Below are 16,205 nucleotides of genomic sequence, written 5' to 3'. Positions count from 1 at the left end.
GGGAGCCGCCGTCCGCGCCCGAGGCACCGGCCCTGCGCCGGCCCGCACCCTCCCGGGGCGCTCGCCGCGGCGGGGAAGGGGCCTCGAGGTTGGGGACCGGCCCAGCTGGGAGGCCATCCCTGGTCGGGGGACGCCCCGGCGAGGCTGAAGGAGGAGGGGCGCGGCGTGGAACTCGGCGCTCGGCGCCAGCTCGGTTCCCGCTGTTCCAGTGGCCCCTACCTCCAGGACCGGGAGCCTTTCTTAATACAATGGCGATGGCCTGGCCTCGAGCGGCCCCAGGTGCAAACGGTTTCCCGGTTCCGCCCAGGCGGCGGCTTCCCAACCCCCCTACCCCCGACCCACCCCACCCCCCGGCCCGCCCACGCCCCTGGCGCTATTTATCCCAGGAGGTGCGGAGACTCCGTCCCGCCCCCGACTGGGCCAGGGAGGGACACGAGGGAGCCAGTGGCCGGGAATTCTCACCGAATCACTTAAAAATAGGAGTGCGTGGGGTGCCTGGGTGGCTCAGTGTGTTAAGCCTCTGCCTTTGGCTCAGGTCATGATCCCAGGGTCCTGGAATCGAGTCCCACATCGGGTTTCTGCTCAGCAGGGAGCCTGCTTCCTCCTCTCTCTCTGCCTGCCTCTCTGCCTGCTTGTGATCCCTGCCTGTCAAATAAATAAATAAAATCTTAAAAAAAAAAAAAAAATAGGGGTGCGACAGGGTAAGGGGCAGGCGGTGCTGCCCGGGACTCATAGGAGAAGTGAAACCAAGACCTGAGTTGGGGAGGCAGGATGGGGCAGATCCCCACCCCAGGCTTCTTCCCTTTCTCCCCGCCTGGGCCAGCAGATTTCCCTACAGCCAGGTCCTGCTGGGCCTCCCCTCTGCGAAACACTCCTACACACCTCCCTGGTGGGCACCCCACTCTCCGTCCTGCAGCTCCTGCCCCTGCTTCTGCCCTACATCACCCGCCTGGGTTACGGGGTCCCGCCATACAGATGAAAGAGCACAGGCCCCAGAAGCATGGAGAGCTCACCAGCCTCACACAGCAAGCTTGTCCAGGAGAGCCCAAGCCCCTCTGTTTCTGCTGACACCTGAGGAGCTGCGCACTGTGGCTTCTGTCTTTCCAACAAGAAAAAAGTTGAACAAACTGAAAATGGGTGACTTTTTCTCAGACCCATCAGAGAACAGAGGTCTCAGAGTCAAGTGCCTTCCCGGGACCTGGAGAGTCACAGCGAGATCTGCTCACCTGCGGCCGAAGTCTTGGAAGCTATAAACTCCTAGGATGGCTTGAATGGTCATTTTCGGGAACCGTTGGGGGCTGAGTACGGACTAGTGCCAAGTGAGAGGCTCCTGGGGGGAGGGCCACAGTCCGAAGGAGGAGGCTACAGGTTCATGATTTGACCTCCAGAAATCTCCGCAGAGGACAAGTTACCCCTGTGAACTGTAGCTTCAGAGTTCTCGGTATCAAAGACTGGCTTTCCAGGGGAAAAGGCAGTACCAGAGCCTTATTCACCCTGGGGGGTGGCATTTTCCCAACTCCAACCCCCTCTAAACTTGGAGGCTTACTAAGAAACACTAGTGAATGTTACAGCCCAAGGACATAAGAAATGTTATAGAACATTTCTCCTCTCTCTTTACCGCCACCGAACAGTCCTCCAGTGTAGTAACAGTGGTTACACACTTGATCTAAGGGAATCATAGGATCTCAGGGTCTTAGGGAGTCTCAAAGACAACAGGGGAGACCCAAACAAGGCCAGCAGAGGAATTTGAAGCTGAGTGCTCCTACAGCTACGCCAAACAGAGCCCAAAATGCAACCCCAGCCGGATCAACCTAAATCCTCATGCTAAAAGCTCGTTTACCTCAATCGCTGTTACCCAGTACAACACATCCAGCTTTCAAGAAAAAATGACACAGTGTGATAAATGACAAGAAAAGACACAGTCTGAAAAGAAAAAGCATTCAGAGCCAGACTCAGACACAGAATTTGGAACCATCAGAGAATTTAAAATAAGTATGATTAATACGTTATGGCTCTAATGAAAAACGTTGACAGCGTGCAGGAACAGATGGGAAATGGAAGCGGAGAGATGAAAACTTGATGAAAAAAAATTAAAAGAAACTATTTCAAAAGGAATCAAAAACACTGAAACAGAAATGAAGAACGCCTCTGATGAGATCATCAGGGGACCGGACGCTGTCAAGGGGAGACTCAAGTTGCTCACTGAAGACGTGTCAGTAGGGACTTCCTAAACTAACATACAAAGAGGGAAAAATGTTAAAGAGGCAAACAGAGCAGAACATCCAAGATCTACGGGACCATTTCAAGAGGTGCATGCAACACATGCGTGATTGGAAAACCAGGAAGTGAAGAAAGAGACAATGTAGCAGAAGAAAAATTTGAAGTAACAAGGGCTGGAAATGAAAGTTAATGACAAATACCTAACAACAGATCTGGGAATCTAAGAAAATATAAGGCAGGGTGAACACCGAACAAATTGATACCTAGGCGTCTCATATTCAGAACCAATGACAAGAAAAGCTTCAAAGAAGCCAGAAGGGGAAAAAAAAAAAACTACCAACTCCTTACCTACAGAGGGACAAAGGAGATCCATACCACGTCGCTCATGCAAGCAGGAAGAGCGCAGAGCGGAAGCTTTACAGAAACAACAGAAAAAAAACCAACCCAAAATCCACCCAAAATTCCTCACCAGCAGACCTGCCCTACAAACAAATGTTAAAGAAATTCTTCATGGAGAAGAAAAATGATAAGAGTCAGAAACTCAATGTATCAGATGATGATGATAGCATATGGTCGGGTGAATGTGTGACGGCAGGGCTGCTGGGCTCAAAGCAGGAAGCGGGAATACTTCTTTACAAGGTACCTGCACCATTCAGGGAACAGAACGGTATCCACTGAAGGTGGACTTACATTCGATAAAAACGTCTGTGTCCTACAGGGGAAAATTCTCTGCTGGACTTTTTCTGTAAATCTAAAAGTGTTCTGAAATAAAGCCATAAGTAAAATGTAAATTGCATACTCTAGACCAACCACTAAGGTCATCCTAAAAAAGAAGCACAACTGATATTCTTTGAAAGGAAGTAAAATGAAATCATAGTAGTAGATGCTCAATTAAAATCAGGGAAGGCAGAGAAAAAGGGGAAAACCAAGAACACATGTAATCATTAGAAAACAGTTTGGAATGGTAGTGCGTTAAGATATTAATCACTTTAAATGTGAATGGTTGAAATAAACCAATTAAAGTTCATAGATTGTCAGAGTGGATTAAAAAACAGGTGCAGGCACCCTTGGGTGGCTCGGTCATTAAGCATCTGACTTAAGCTCTGGTCGTGATTTCAGGGTCTTCAGATCAAGCCCTGAGTCCGGCTTCCCGCTTAGCAGGGATTCTGCTAAAGGTTCTCCTTCTCTCTCCCCCTTTTTACCACTCCTTCCACTCACGCTCTGTCTCTCGCTCTCTAAATAATAAATAATAAATAAATCTAAAAAAAAAAAAAAACGAGGCCTAGCTGTTGGTTATGTACAAGAAACCCAATTTAAATGTAGAGACTCAGAAAGGTTGCAAATAAAGAGGTTGAGAAAGATACTACACACTATCATTAATCAAAAGAAACCCAAGTCGCTATGTTAGTTTCAGACAAAGCAAACGTCAGTATTAGAACTGGGTTCTAGGGGCATCTGGGGGGCTCAGCCGTTAGGCGTCTGCCTTCGGCTCAGGTCATGATCCTGGTGTCCTGGGATTAAGGCCCGCATCAGGCTCCCTGCTCAGTGGGGAATCTGTTTCTCCCTCTCCCTCTGCTGCTCTCCCTGCTCATTCTCTCTCTCACTCTCTCTCTCTCAAATAAATAAATAAAATCTTAAAAAAAAAAAAGAACTGCGTCCTCTAGGGGTGCCTGGGCAACTCAGTGGTTAAGCATCTGCCTTCGGCTCAGGCCATGATCTCAGGGTCCTGGAATCGAGCCCTGAGTCAGACTCCACGCTGTGCAGTCTGTTTCTCTCTCTCTCGGCCCTCCCCCACCACCCCTCATGCTCTCTCTCACAAATAAATAAAATCTTAACAAAAGAAAAGAAAAGAACTGGATCTTCTAGTCCCTACTAGACTCACCTCCCCAAGGGCAGGTGTCGTGGCTGCTGACTCCCCAGGGTGGAGCATCTGGCTTGTGCTGGGCGTTCTGTCAGTTGTAAGGACTCATCGGCACATGGATGGGATGAAGGAAGGAATGGGCAAGTGAATGAATGAATGAATGAATGCTCAGACTTTGCTGTTTCCGTGAGGCTTGAGCTCCTCCCACAGCCTTGGGTCAGAGGGACTGGACAATTTCACCCAATGCCTTCTGGGAGTCAAGGATGTTATGGGGACACAGGGAGAGGACACTGCCTGGGAGCAGGGACAAAGCTGGTCCTTTGAGCCTGTGTGTTCGCAAACCCCAGGAAACAACCATGGAAACCAGCCCCGTGGCTGAGGAAAACCTCTGCATTTCCCTCCCCCGATACAGGCTTTATGCTGTCAGCAAATGATTCAGGGTCCCTTGGTGCCCATCCAGAGGTAGCGTGGCATGAAGGGGACACAGCGCTGCTGTGGACTCCCCCACTGACCCCATGCAGGACCAGCCTCCACCCTCAGCCCTAGTTTTCCCACTTCTTGAGTGAGCCCAGGCCACTGCTAGCCTCTCTGAGTCCCAGCCCTTCTGTCCTGAGAGCTGCCTGAGGGTCCAGGAGCTTTGTCCACATTTCCAGAAACCTAGTGGGGACCGTTGGCTGCCCAAACCAGGACAGACAGGCCAGCAGGACACCCACTTCTGCCCAGACTGGGTCAGTTGGGACAGCTATGCCATCAGCTCCTGGCCACCAGACATCTGTTAATTACATGGTCGTTAGTTCCTTCTCCAGAATGATCAGAAGGCCATGGGCAGCCTGTTCGTCCACCGGGCGACCTACCTTCCCAGTCTCAAGCCCGGGTGTTGAATAGTCCTGTCCCAGGTCCCAGGCCTCCTGTGGCCGTCAGCTGCAGCAAAAGAACATGCTAGGAGGCACCTTGTGAGCCCTGGAAATGAGTCAGTCGTTGCCACCCTGGCAGCTGGACAGACTAGCCTGTGTGGTGTGGATTATGGCTGGACAAGACCTGTGGCCAGCAGAGGTCTCAGACCAGAGCTTAAGGGCTTTTGTAAACATTTCACACCTACAGGAAATTATAGAGAAGAGAGGAAAGAACACCCAAGATCACACCATCGGACTTTGCCAAAGTGACTGTTTGGCTGCCTTTGCTCCAGAGGTCCTCAGTCATTTTAAGACATGAGGGTACTGTGAGCCACAGGCGAGAGGCCGTGTGGGTTAGTAACCAAGAGCAATGGGCTCAAGCCCTGGCTTGGCTAACTGTGACCTTGGACAGGCCACTTCACCTCTCTGTGCCTCGGTTTACTCATCTGTGAAATGGGGATGGTGGGCGAGGCTGTCAGAAGAGATCGCCACACAGAGTGTGTCCTCAGTAAGTGGGAGAAATTACAGACCCACGCCCTGCGCCCTCCCACCAGCCTCATGGCCTGTCCCTCTGCCCGCACCGGAAGGTTCTCCTGAAGGTACAGACCACAGGTACCGCCAAGGACATAGGTCACCTGGTATGTTCTTAAAGTTTGTATAAATGATCTCTTGCTGCACTTTTCCTTTTGTGACTTGCTTCTTTGCCCTCCGTCCAGTGTTTGGGATCTGTCCACACCAATCAGGGCAGTCCCTCTAACTGCTGTCCACAGTGTCACTCTGCGTACCTGCCACCTTCCACGGATGTCACAAATCCCCGAAAGGCAGCTCAGACCGTCCCTGAAGACCGGCCTGCTTGCCAATCTGCTGGTTTCTCAGAACCTCTATTTTTTTTTTTTTTTTAGGATTTTATTTATTTATTCGACAGACAGAGATCACAAGTAGGCAGAGAGACAGACATACAAGGGGAAGCAGGCTCCCCGCTGAGCAGAGAGCCCGATGCGGGGCTCGATCCCAGGACCCTGGGATCATGAGCTGAAGACAGAGGCTTTAACCCACTGAGCCACCCAGGCGCCCCTCAGAACCTCTATTTTTAAGTTTAAACCTGGAAAAAGAAAAAGTAAAAGCAGAAGACAGAACTAGTGTTTACCGCAGACTGTGGCTTGCCGGGGGCTCTGCCTGGGCCACCTCCTGACAGCCTCACACCAGCATGACTGTACGGGGGAGCTGCCAGGGACACGGGTCAGCCCTCAGGTCCCAGTGGGGTCACGGAAACAGGGATCGTCCTCCCCCCAGATGCTACCCCACCCCCACCCATGGGCCGGCAGTACCCCCCGGGGTCTCCCTTGTTCTTCTGAGACTTCAGGGGTCTCACATGAACTCGGGGGCACGTCTGCTGATGTGCTGTGGCCCCACCATCTGCCTCCCTGCCCCACCCACACCAGACTGAATTGCCCCTACTTTCTTCACCGTGTGCAGATGGGAAAACTGAGGCACAGCTTGCTGACAACAAGGAATTGTAGTGGGGTCAGGAAGTGGAGGGGTCGGAATCTGAACCGGGGCTCAGTGGCAGGACCCTTCCCTGATCCCCTAGGGTGAACGCCCAGGTGGGGTCACAGCGGGCTGTCACTGGGGCCTGTTGGGTCCTCCCGCTCGCTGCCAGCGTGGGGACTCATGGCTCCAGCCCTCTGTGACACCTCTCAGGACCCAGGCTGGCCAGCATCCGCTGCTTCTTCACTGTTCCCTGTGGCTTTGACCGAGTGGCTGGTTCAGTTACGAGCACACGCAGGTCTTGGCGCCAGCGCTCTAGTCTTCCTTCAGGCTGGGCACTGCCTGCTGATTGTCCAGGGCCCTGGCTCCCCCAGGAAAGTGGCCTGGACGCCAGACAGCCCTGCACTTTGATCTGCACTCTGTTTCTGCCTTGACCTTGGGGAGTCCCACCCTAAACTTCAGTGTCCACATCTGCACCACCAGACAGCCCAGCTGTTCTGGGGAATTCAGATTTCCAGGGTTCTCCTTTGACATTTCCCGTGCTCTGTTCTGTGGACCAAGGATTCTGGGTCTTCTTATCAGGGGTCGGGGCTGTATAGGGTGTCGTGGTCAGGTAAGTTTGGAATCGCCCCATTCCAAGCCCCTTCTCGAGATTCAAGACATACTTCTGCATGCTAAAGACTCTGAAAAGTCCTGCAGCCAAAGCCTTGTTCTTACATTTATTCAAGTAAGACATCTGATTCCCAGCACACCTATTCCCAGCACCACTCTTCTCCTCCATTGCCTTCATACACAACTAAGTCAGAACTCTCAGAGTTGTGCTTCCTTGTCTGTAAAAAGGAATTTTTGCCTGGCAGGAGCAGAGAAGACTTAGGTGGAAGATGCCTTTGGAGGGGCCCCCGAGGGGGCTGACTGGTGCTGCCTGCCCCCGGCATCTTGAGAGCAGAGGCACCTCCACCCTTTGCCCCAGACAGAGGCTCACCCTCGTTCCTGCACAGAAGCCCCGGGGGAGACCTAACTGCACACTTTGTATGCTGCCCCGGTGGGCTTGGGGCTGGGAGAGTTTTTTGGAGGCTACCATGAGAGCTCCTGCCTCCTGGGAAGCCGAGTGCAGACTCCCCATCCTCATCCCCAGGTACTGAGAGGAGTAAACATCAGTTTTGCACCTGTCCTGTCAGGGTCCCAGACGTGGGAGTTGCAGCCTTGCCCTACTTTGTGCCCAGTGCTCTTCTCACATACTGTGCATGGTTTGCTCAATCCTGTCCTGGGCATGCTGGGGAGGGGGAATCCCAACCAAAAAATATCAGAGCTCTTGTTTCAAAACCAAAGTTCCAGGGAAAATCCATGGACGTCAGAGCTGGAAAACAGGCTATCAGTTTAAACTTTTTATTAAGATTTATTTATCTATTTATTTGAGAGAGAGAGAAGGAGCATGGGAGGAAGAGCAGAGACTGTTTCAAGCACTGAACGCAGAGCCCAAAGTGGGGCTTGATCTCACCACTCTGAGATCACGACCCTGAGATTCCAACCTGAGCCAAAACCAAGAGTTGGACTCTTTCTTTTTTCTTTTCTTTTTTTTTTTTTTTTTAAGATTTTATTTATTTATTTGACAGAGAGATCACAAGCGGGCAGAGAGGCAGGCAGAGGGAGAGGGGGAAGCAGGCTTCCCGCCAAGCAGAGAGCCCAATGCAGGGCTCCATCCCAGGACCCTGGGATCACGACCTGAGCCGAAGGCAGAGGCTTAACCCACTGAGCTACCCAGGCGCCCCCAAGAGTTGGACTCTTAATGGGACTGTGCCGCCCAGGCTCCCCAGGCTATCATTTTAAAGACAGGAAGGCTGCCTCTTCCCCTCCTCTGCTTTCTCTCTGTCTCCCACAAGGACGGGAGCCCTGAGTCCGTGGAGACAGCTCTCCTTACCTGATGATTCAATAAGTGGGAGAGGGAAACTTATTTTAGGACATTTGTCAAGTCTCATCAGATTGTCACACCTCTGCCTAGAACCCTTCCACAGCGACCCTTGGGGCTTCCCAAATGTAGTTTGCATCATAATCCTGGCTGCAGAGAGCCCCTGGCTGGTCTCAGATCGGGCTCACCCCCACAGCCCTGGAGGGCGAGGTGATGCGACACCACAAAATAAGGAGACAGGGGTTTTGGGGAACAAGGCTTCCTCTCCATTGTTACAAACAGGGGCCTGCCCCATGTGGGGAGGGTGAGTCCTGCTTTGGCCTCAGAGTCCTGGCCATTCCTAAAATTCCAAAAACTGGGCTCTGAGGTTGCTGAGAGCTGGAAACATGTCCCCTGGCACCAGAGAGTGCTCAGCTAATAGCAGACAGCTCCAGATAGCCAGAAGTTCATCCCAGAAGAGGGAGTTTTGAGCAGAGAGATCTGTTCCAGCCCACAGAGAAAGGATCTCTCCAGACTGGGAGTTGCCCAGGTAAGGGGTAAGCTCCCCACCACCGGAGGCATACAAGTAGTTGCTAAGCAGCCTCCTGTCCGTGCTGCTGTAACTGGGAGGAAATTCAGTCACTCCCAAGGTTCTTTTTGTCACTGAAGATCCACGAATGTTCAAATCTTTCATGCATTTTTAAGTACAGGCAATATTTCCATATAGTTCAAAAATCAGAAAGCATGAAACTAAACCCAGTGAAAATGGTTCATTCCCACACGTACCCCAGCCCCCCAGCTCGCCCTCCTGAAGCCCGTGGTGATGCCAGCTCCTTGCATGGTCCTCTAGAGTTTATGCAAGCATCTGCATGCTTGATCATTATTTTCAAAATAAATACACTTTCAGGGCGCCTGGGTGGCTCAGTGGTTAAGCGTCTGCCTTCGGCTCAGGTCATGATCCCAGGGTCCTGAGATGGAGCCCTGCATTGGCAGCCTGCTCAGCGGGGAGTCTGCTGCTCCCTCCACCCCTCCCCCCTGCTTGTGCACGCTCTCTCTCTCTCTCTCTCTCTCTCTCATGGTCTCTCTCTCAAATAAATAAATACAATCTTTAAGAAATAATAAAAATAAAAGTAAATACACTTCTTTCCCTGACAATGGATTTGGGGCAGCAGCCTGCTAACCCAGTCCCCTCCAGGGGTCTGCGTCTATAACACGGGGTAACGCCCACCTCACAGGGCTGCCAACGATGATGTTACCCTGGTGGCACCCAGCCAGCTGCCTGGCACAGGGCTGGGTCCTGAGAAAGGTCCCACATCAGGGGATGTCCAGGAGCGAGAGCCCGTGCCCATGTGGCTGCAGAAACTCCTTGGGCCACCAGGGGGCTCCTTGGAGCTGCCCAGTTGTGCTGGTGGCCACACAACCACCAGAGATGACCAGGACAACCCCGGGCGACTACTTGAGGGAGGGAGGCACCTGGGCTGGGACTTCGCGTCTCCAATTCCCAGAAGAATTGCCCTGTCCTCCTCCATCCTCCTGCCGTCTTCCTTGTCCACGAATACGGGGACGAGCAGCTGAGGTCCCCTGTGACTCCCTCACTTCTCCTGAAAAGAAGAGTTTTCAAGCAATCGATTTTGTTGTTGCTTTCACTCAGAGAGACAAAGAGGAACAGATGGTCTTACCCACACAGCCAGAGCCACCGCCTTGCCCTGTCCTATCCCCTCTGCGACACGTGGACCTCAGGCCCCAGCCGTAGCGACACTCCCTGGGGGACCTCATGGCCTTGGCTCTGTCCATTTGCCTATTCCTGAAAGCTCCCTACAAATCTACCTGTCCTGCTCCTGCTGGAGCTGGTGCCTCTGTCGGGGCACCCTTGCCCCTCCCAACCCCATGCCTGCCGAGATGCCCCCATCCTGAGGCTGCAGACTCTGCCTCCAAGCCCAGAGCTGAGGCGGGGGAGTGGGCCGTGTCCCAGAGGCCAGGACTGGGTCATGTGCTATTTGCATCTCTTTCCCTTAGCAGAACAAGGTCAAGCTGGAGCCCTGAAGCCAGGAAGCTAGGAACCTGTTTCGTGGCCTCTGCTATGGCCTTGGGGGATCGCAAAGCCTGGGCCTGGGTCCCCACGGCCAGTAAGCACCCCCTGACCCCCCACTTCCCCTAGTCAGAGCCAACACCTGCTGGGGCCGCGGGACTGTCCCAGTCACATCAGGTACACACTCAACACACGTGAAGCCAGCCATTCTAGAGTCAAACTCAGCCACAAAGTCGATCTACAGTCACATCCCAGGGAGCCCTGTGTCCCTCCAGCAGCAGGCCAGACAGCTGTTTCGGGGGTACACCCTGGAGGGGTCCAGATGCATGTCCTTCCTGGGCACCAGCCAGGCTGGGGCAGGCACAGTTCGAGCTCACCCAGTCCACCCAGGGGCTTTGGGGTGTGTACTGTTGTGCCGAGGGCGAGAGGCAGCGAAGTGAGTCACTTGTCCAGGCGCACACAGGGAGTGAGCAGAAGCTCCAGGACTTGAGGCCAGGCCAACCGGGCCTTGGTAGATGCTCTTAACCAGCAGGAAGCACCGTCTTTGGGAGCATGGGTGCTAAGTGTGAGCAGAGGGAGGGAGCTGTGCTTTATAAAAACAGTGATTGCTTCTGCTTGACTTTTCCGTCTTCCCACTCACAGATCTCCGCTGGTCCGTCACCAGACACATCCAGGGGCAGGTGGGTAGGAGGGGCTGCCTGAGTGCAGGATCTGATGGGGGGTGGGGAGAACCCCATGCCGTGACCCAGGCTGCATGACGGGGACCTCTGATCTTCAGCATCGTCCTGGGGCCGGCTGGGACAGGATGCTGCCCAGTTCTAGGCACTGGCCTGGGACGTGGCCCCAGTGATGCAGTCACCCAGATCTGCCTGCCTGGGGCACTGCCCTCAGTAATAATGCTAATTAGGGCTATTATTAACATTCTATTGTGATGATGGTAGTAACCACGGAGACAGTGTGGCGTCGTGGTCAGGAGACCAGACTCTGTGTCAGGCAGACGTGGCACACCTATCGCTGAAGGATCCTGGACCAGTGATTGGGCTTCCCTCTGCCTCAGTTTCCTCCTTTGCAAGGTGGGATGAAATTGCCGAGGGCGTTTGTTTCTGCGGGCCGCCTGGGGCTCCCGGCCAGCCTGTCAGGGACAGAGCCTGAGCAAGGGAGGCCCTGCAACCCCCACCTTGGGCTTTTAGAGTGAGCCCCCCAGCATCCCACGGAAACTGCCGTCTCAGAGTTCCCACAGCCTCCGCAGCTGCCGTCATCACCCGATAAGCAATTTCGGGCCCTGAGACGACAGCCCTCGGGCTGATCCTTACACACTTCATCCTCAAGGCACCTTGCAATTTAAATGAGGTCAGATCTCATTATTTCTCCAGATCCCTTCCCTTCAAGAAGATGGGAATTGGACAGGCTGCCGTGTTAGAGAGAGGCCGCCGTGTTAGAGAGAGGCCGCCGTGTTAGAGACGGGCCGCCGTGTTAGAGACCGGCTGCCGTGTTAGAGAAGCTGCCGACAGCCCGCAGGAGGCTGGTCCCTTGCATTTGGCCTTAGGGGCAAAAGCTCAGGGTTCATGTAAGGATTCTGAACTTGGCCTCCCTTATGTAGTTCCTGAATTAGGCTCCCAGAGAAAGAATGGGACACAGAGAGTGCTCGCACACATGATCATGGGTGGCTGTCGGGGGTCAGGGAGCTTCCAGAAGCCATCCATCCCATGAACGAGGTCCCACTCCAGGCCTGCAGCTCCCACCATCACCTGCTTTCTCTGCACAGATCCCAAGGTGATCACACAGGGGACTCCTGCTGCTGCCCGAGTCTGAGAAGGGGCAGGGGTATCCCTGGGCTGGGGGCTGGGGCTGTACATTCCTGAACCTGTGTGACTGGTAAGAATATGCAGGTTGGGGTGCCTGGGTGGCTCAGTCATTAAGCATCTGCCTTTGGCTCATGTCATGCTCACAGGGTCCTGGGATTGGGTCCTGCATGGGGGCTCCCTGCTCAGTGGGAAGCCTCCTTCTCCCTCTGCCACTCCCTCTGTTTGTGTTCCCTCTCTCGCTGTCTCTCTCTCTGTCAAACAAACAAACAAAAATATATGCACACCATCCTTTACTTTACCAAGCCCCAGTCCAGACAGGGTGTCACCAACTCTGCATATCTCCTTCTGTCCCCACAATAGCCTGGGGCTGAGGCTCCGTGCAGGTGCTCTGACCACGCCATCCGCAGGTGGGGAGAAGCCCAGGAGGTGAAGGCTGTTCCAGCATACAGCTGGTGGGAGGCAGCACCACCCAGAAACCCAGGGCTGGGTGCCCCCAGACCCTCGCGCTGCGCTGTCTCATCTCCTCCTACAGGGAGCCGCTTGCCAAGAAGGCTGAGGCGGGGCTGTCTGTCGCAAGGCGCAAGGCGGAGAGTCTGAACTCTGGCTCTACCGAGCGCTCCCCTGCACCCTGACCCCTCTGCGTCCCATCCTCCCACCTGCAGGGGTGGGGGGATAACTCTCCCCTCACCAGGTTGCCCCCTGGATCCTAGGGCGGTGTGGCCTGTGCCCATCTCCTGCAGCGGGCACGCCATAAATCAGTTCTATCTTCCTTTCCCTCATTAGTCGAGCAAAGCGTTCCCTCTGCCAGACAAAATATTTACGTGTTCAGAGAAGTGCCTGTCCTAAGAAGGGGCAGGCGTGCTGTGGGATTTGGGGCAGCATGTCTGGCCAGGTGGCAGCTGGGAAAACCGCTCCCTGCTCCTCAGATCCCAGGGTCAGCAGCCCCCGGGGGGCAGGCTCCGGTCCTCGGCCCCTCCCCCCACATCAAGGGTGGTCTTTTCATCTCAGAAGGACCACTTCCCCCAAATCAGCCACATTCTCCGGGGCTGAGCTCATGTCACAATTCTGAGCTAATGAAGGACTTCTCTTGACTCATACTCTAAGGGATTACAGTTCTCAGACCCAGCCTTAAAGGGAAACAGACACTCAGAGAAAGGCAGTTAGGTGTTCCAACACCCTTATTCTACTCTGAAATCGGACCCGCAGGGACGCACACCAGTAAAACGACCGAAGCCCGCACTGGTGGGGCCTCAGGAAACAGCACACCCCCCAGGCTCTCCTCCTGGGATCTTCTTCCCCAGCTCCGTGACCTGTAAAATGGGGGAGCCCCGTTCAGGCTCAGCCATGCTTCGTGACTGCGAAGCCCTCCCAGCCCCCGTCAGAATCACTGCGCCCTCCTGGAGGTTCCTGGAGGACATTGGCGTGTCCCTCTGCCTCCCCCCGACTCCAGTCACTCCCAGCCATTCATCGGCCGGTGAACACTGAGGTTGCGGTCTGAACACTTCATCGGTCCAGGGTCCTTCCCATAACCCCTCACGTGGCGAGGATCGTCCTGTGACAAAGGAAGAATCCGAGGTTCACTTGCCCAAGCCTTGGTGGGCCCCCACCTCGAGCACTGTGCCTTCTTTCCAGGGGCCCGACCCTGGGTGGACTCAGGAGACCCCGGGATGCCAGGGTGTAGAGAGGGGTGGGGTGGGGAGGCAGATGGGGCCCAGCACAGCCCAGCAGTACCGCTTGGGGAACCCAGGGGCCTGCGGGAGCCGGACGGGCTGCCAGGGAGCCATGGAGCAGAACTCGACAAACCTTTGTCCTGATGTGGGAGTCAGCCAGGTGCGGAAGAGGGACAGGATGTCCGGGACAAAGCGAACACTGTGGGCCGAGTCGTGGAGGTGTGACAGATAATAGTGTGTCTGGGGAACAAGCTCTTTATGTTGTGCTTTCAGCAGAGCGGAAAGTGCAGGCTGGAGAGCGGGCGGTTAGGAGCAGGTCAGCTCCCTGGACAGGACAGCCCAGAGATGATACTTTGTAAGTCACCGCAGCTGAACCGAGAGAGTCTCCAAGGGTTGGCCACGGGTCTCAGCCTTCGGGCCTGCCAGCTTCAGTCAAGCATCTGGACTGGGCCGTGGGAGGCTTGCTGTGCTGATGTGCCGATGGCCGCTTCGCATGGAAACATGGCATTTCCAGGAACCTCAGCAGACGGAACAAGGGACTGAAATGGACACAGTTGAAGAGGGAAAACCAGAATAACCTGCATTTGGGTGCAAATGGTCAATTGCCCAGACTGACAAATTCCTGCCCAGACTTCTTTCTGGCCCCCATTGTCTTTAAAACGTGCATCTCCCGGGGCTAAGGAGTTTCCTGCCCCTGTGCACAGAAGCTCTTCTATTAAAAAGTCTGTGGTCAAAGGGCACCTGGCGGGGATCAGTTGGTTAAGCGTCTGGCTTCAGTTCGGGTCATGATCCCAGCATCCCGGGATGGAGCCTCGCATCGGGCGGGCTCCCTGCTCAGCGGGGCGTCCGCTCCTCTGTCTGCCTCTGCTGCTGCTCGCGCTGTGCTCTGCATCACTGGGTGTCCCGGCCTCGGAGAGTCCTTCAGAGAAGGTGGCCAACGCCTTCCAGCAGGGGTCCTGCCCAGCAGGGGTCCTGCCCAGCAGAGCTAGTGAGGCTCCCGCAGATTGCAACGGCTGGGGGCCCCGAGCCCACATCCAGGCCCCCCGCCCCATCCAGGAGGGCACGCGGGCTGCCCCGAGACCTGGCGGCACGGCGGCTGGGTGAACAGCAGCTTCGGGGGTGGGTGTCGGGGGTGACTCCCTTCCTGTGGGAGCAGGCGGAGGGCAGCCACTTTTGCCTGTGATGGACTAGGAGCAGCGGCTGGACGGGCTGGTCAAGGGAGACTCGGGAAGCAAGGAGGCCAGGCACACAGCGGCAGGCACTCGGTGAACAGTTGATGATTCACGAAGAGTCCACTTGCTCTAGATCTCCAGGCCTTTCCAGCCTCTGTGCCTGTTTGCTCAGCTGTAAGGGGGCATTAAGTATTGGCCAAATGGTGCCGTAGGGTGGGCACTCAGCCCACGGGACCACCCCACCCAGCCAGCAAGCACTCCCTCTCTGCTTCTGAGACATGTCCACACCATAGCTGTTTTACCTCCAGAGACGGAGAACTCACTACCTTGAGTCTGAAACACCGCAGACACGGGTCCTGCTTCAGAGCATTCACAATCTTGTGCAGGAAGCAAACTGCATCAGGCTCCCTCAGGATGACCTCACGGGGCTGACGCCTCTTGTCTTGATAGGGAGTGTTCCCAGGAGAAGGTCCAGTCTCCCATGGAGGGGCCCTGGGGGAGTGACCCTCCATGCTCAGGTGATTGCCCAAAGCCTGCAAAGGCTGATCCCCCAACCCTCCTGTGGGGAGCCAGGAAGCCAGAGCCCCCCAGTGGGACGTTCCACAGCTCACCGTACCCCACCTTCACTTGCCGCTCCCTCAGGAGAGAGCGGACTCTGGGGACTCCCCTCCCCAGGGGTGACCATCTAAAGGCATGTTTCAGGGACAGCAGTCAGGGGTGACTCCTGCCCTGCCCCTCCAGTGGGGGGAAGGGACAGCCTTAGGGAGAAACCTAAGTGTTGGGACCACCCTGCCCCCAAGCTGAGGCTGCGTTAACCTGGATGGAGGGGTGGCGGAAGGCCTTGGGGCCAGAGGCCCAGGTCAGTGCAGGGGCCTCCTTAACCCTCAGCCCTGGGGCCATCTCCTCCTCTGGGAACAGCAGGCCATTCCTGTCAGGCAGGTCAGAGGGCCGGGGGCCAGAGCCCTTTGTTGTCAGAAAGCACCAAAAATGATCTGCCCACCGGATTTCCAGACCTCCTTTCTGGCCTTTCCCAAAGCTGCCAACAGACCTGCTTCCCCAGGGAGCGAGGTACCCTTTCCTCACTTGCCGTGACCTCCCCAGGAGAGCCCATCCCCGGCTGGTGAGTGGCCTGGGCGGGCCCCAGGAAGCCCAGTGCTGAGTCACCTGGGCCCGCATCGCCTG

The sequence above is a fragment of the Enhydra lutris genome, unplaced genomic scaffold, assembly GCF_002288905.1.
Source record: "Enhydra lutris kenyoni isolate GAN:26980312 unplaced genomic scaffold, ASM228890v2 scaffoldscaffold20, whole genome shotgun sequence".
NCBI classification, from domain to species: domain Eukaryota; kingdom Metazoa; phylum Chordata; class Mammalia; order Carnivora; family Mustelidae; genus Enhydra; species Enhydra lutris.
The sequence above is the reverse complement of the archived record's forward strand: the minus strand, read 5'-3'. Positions refer to the sequence as shown.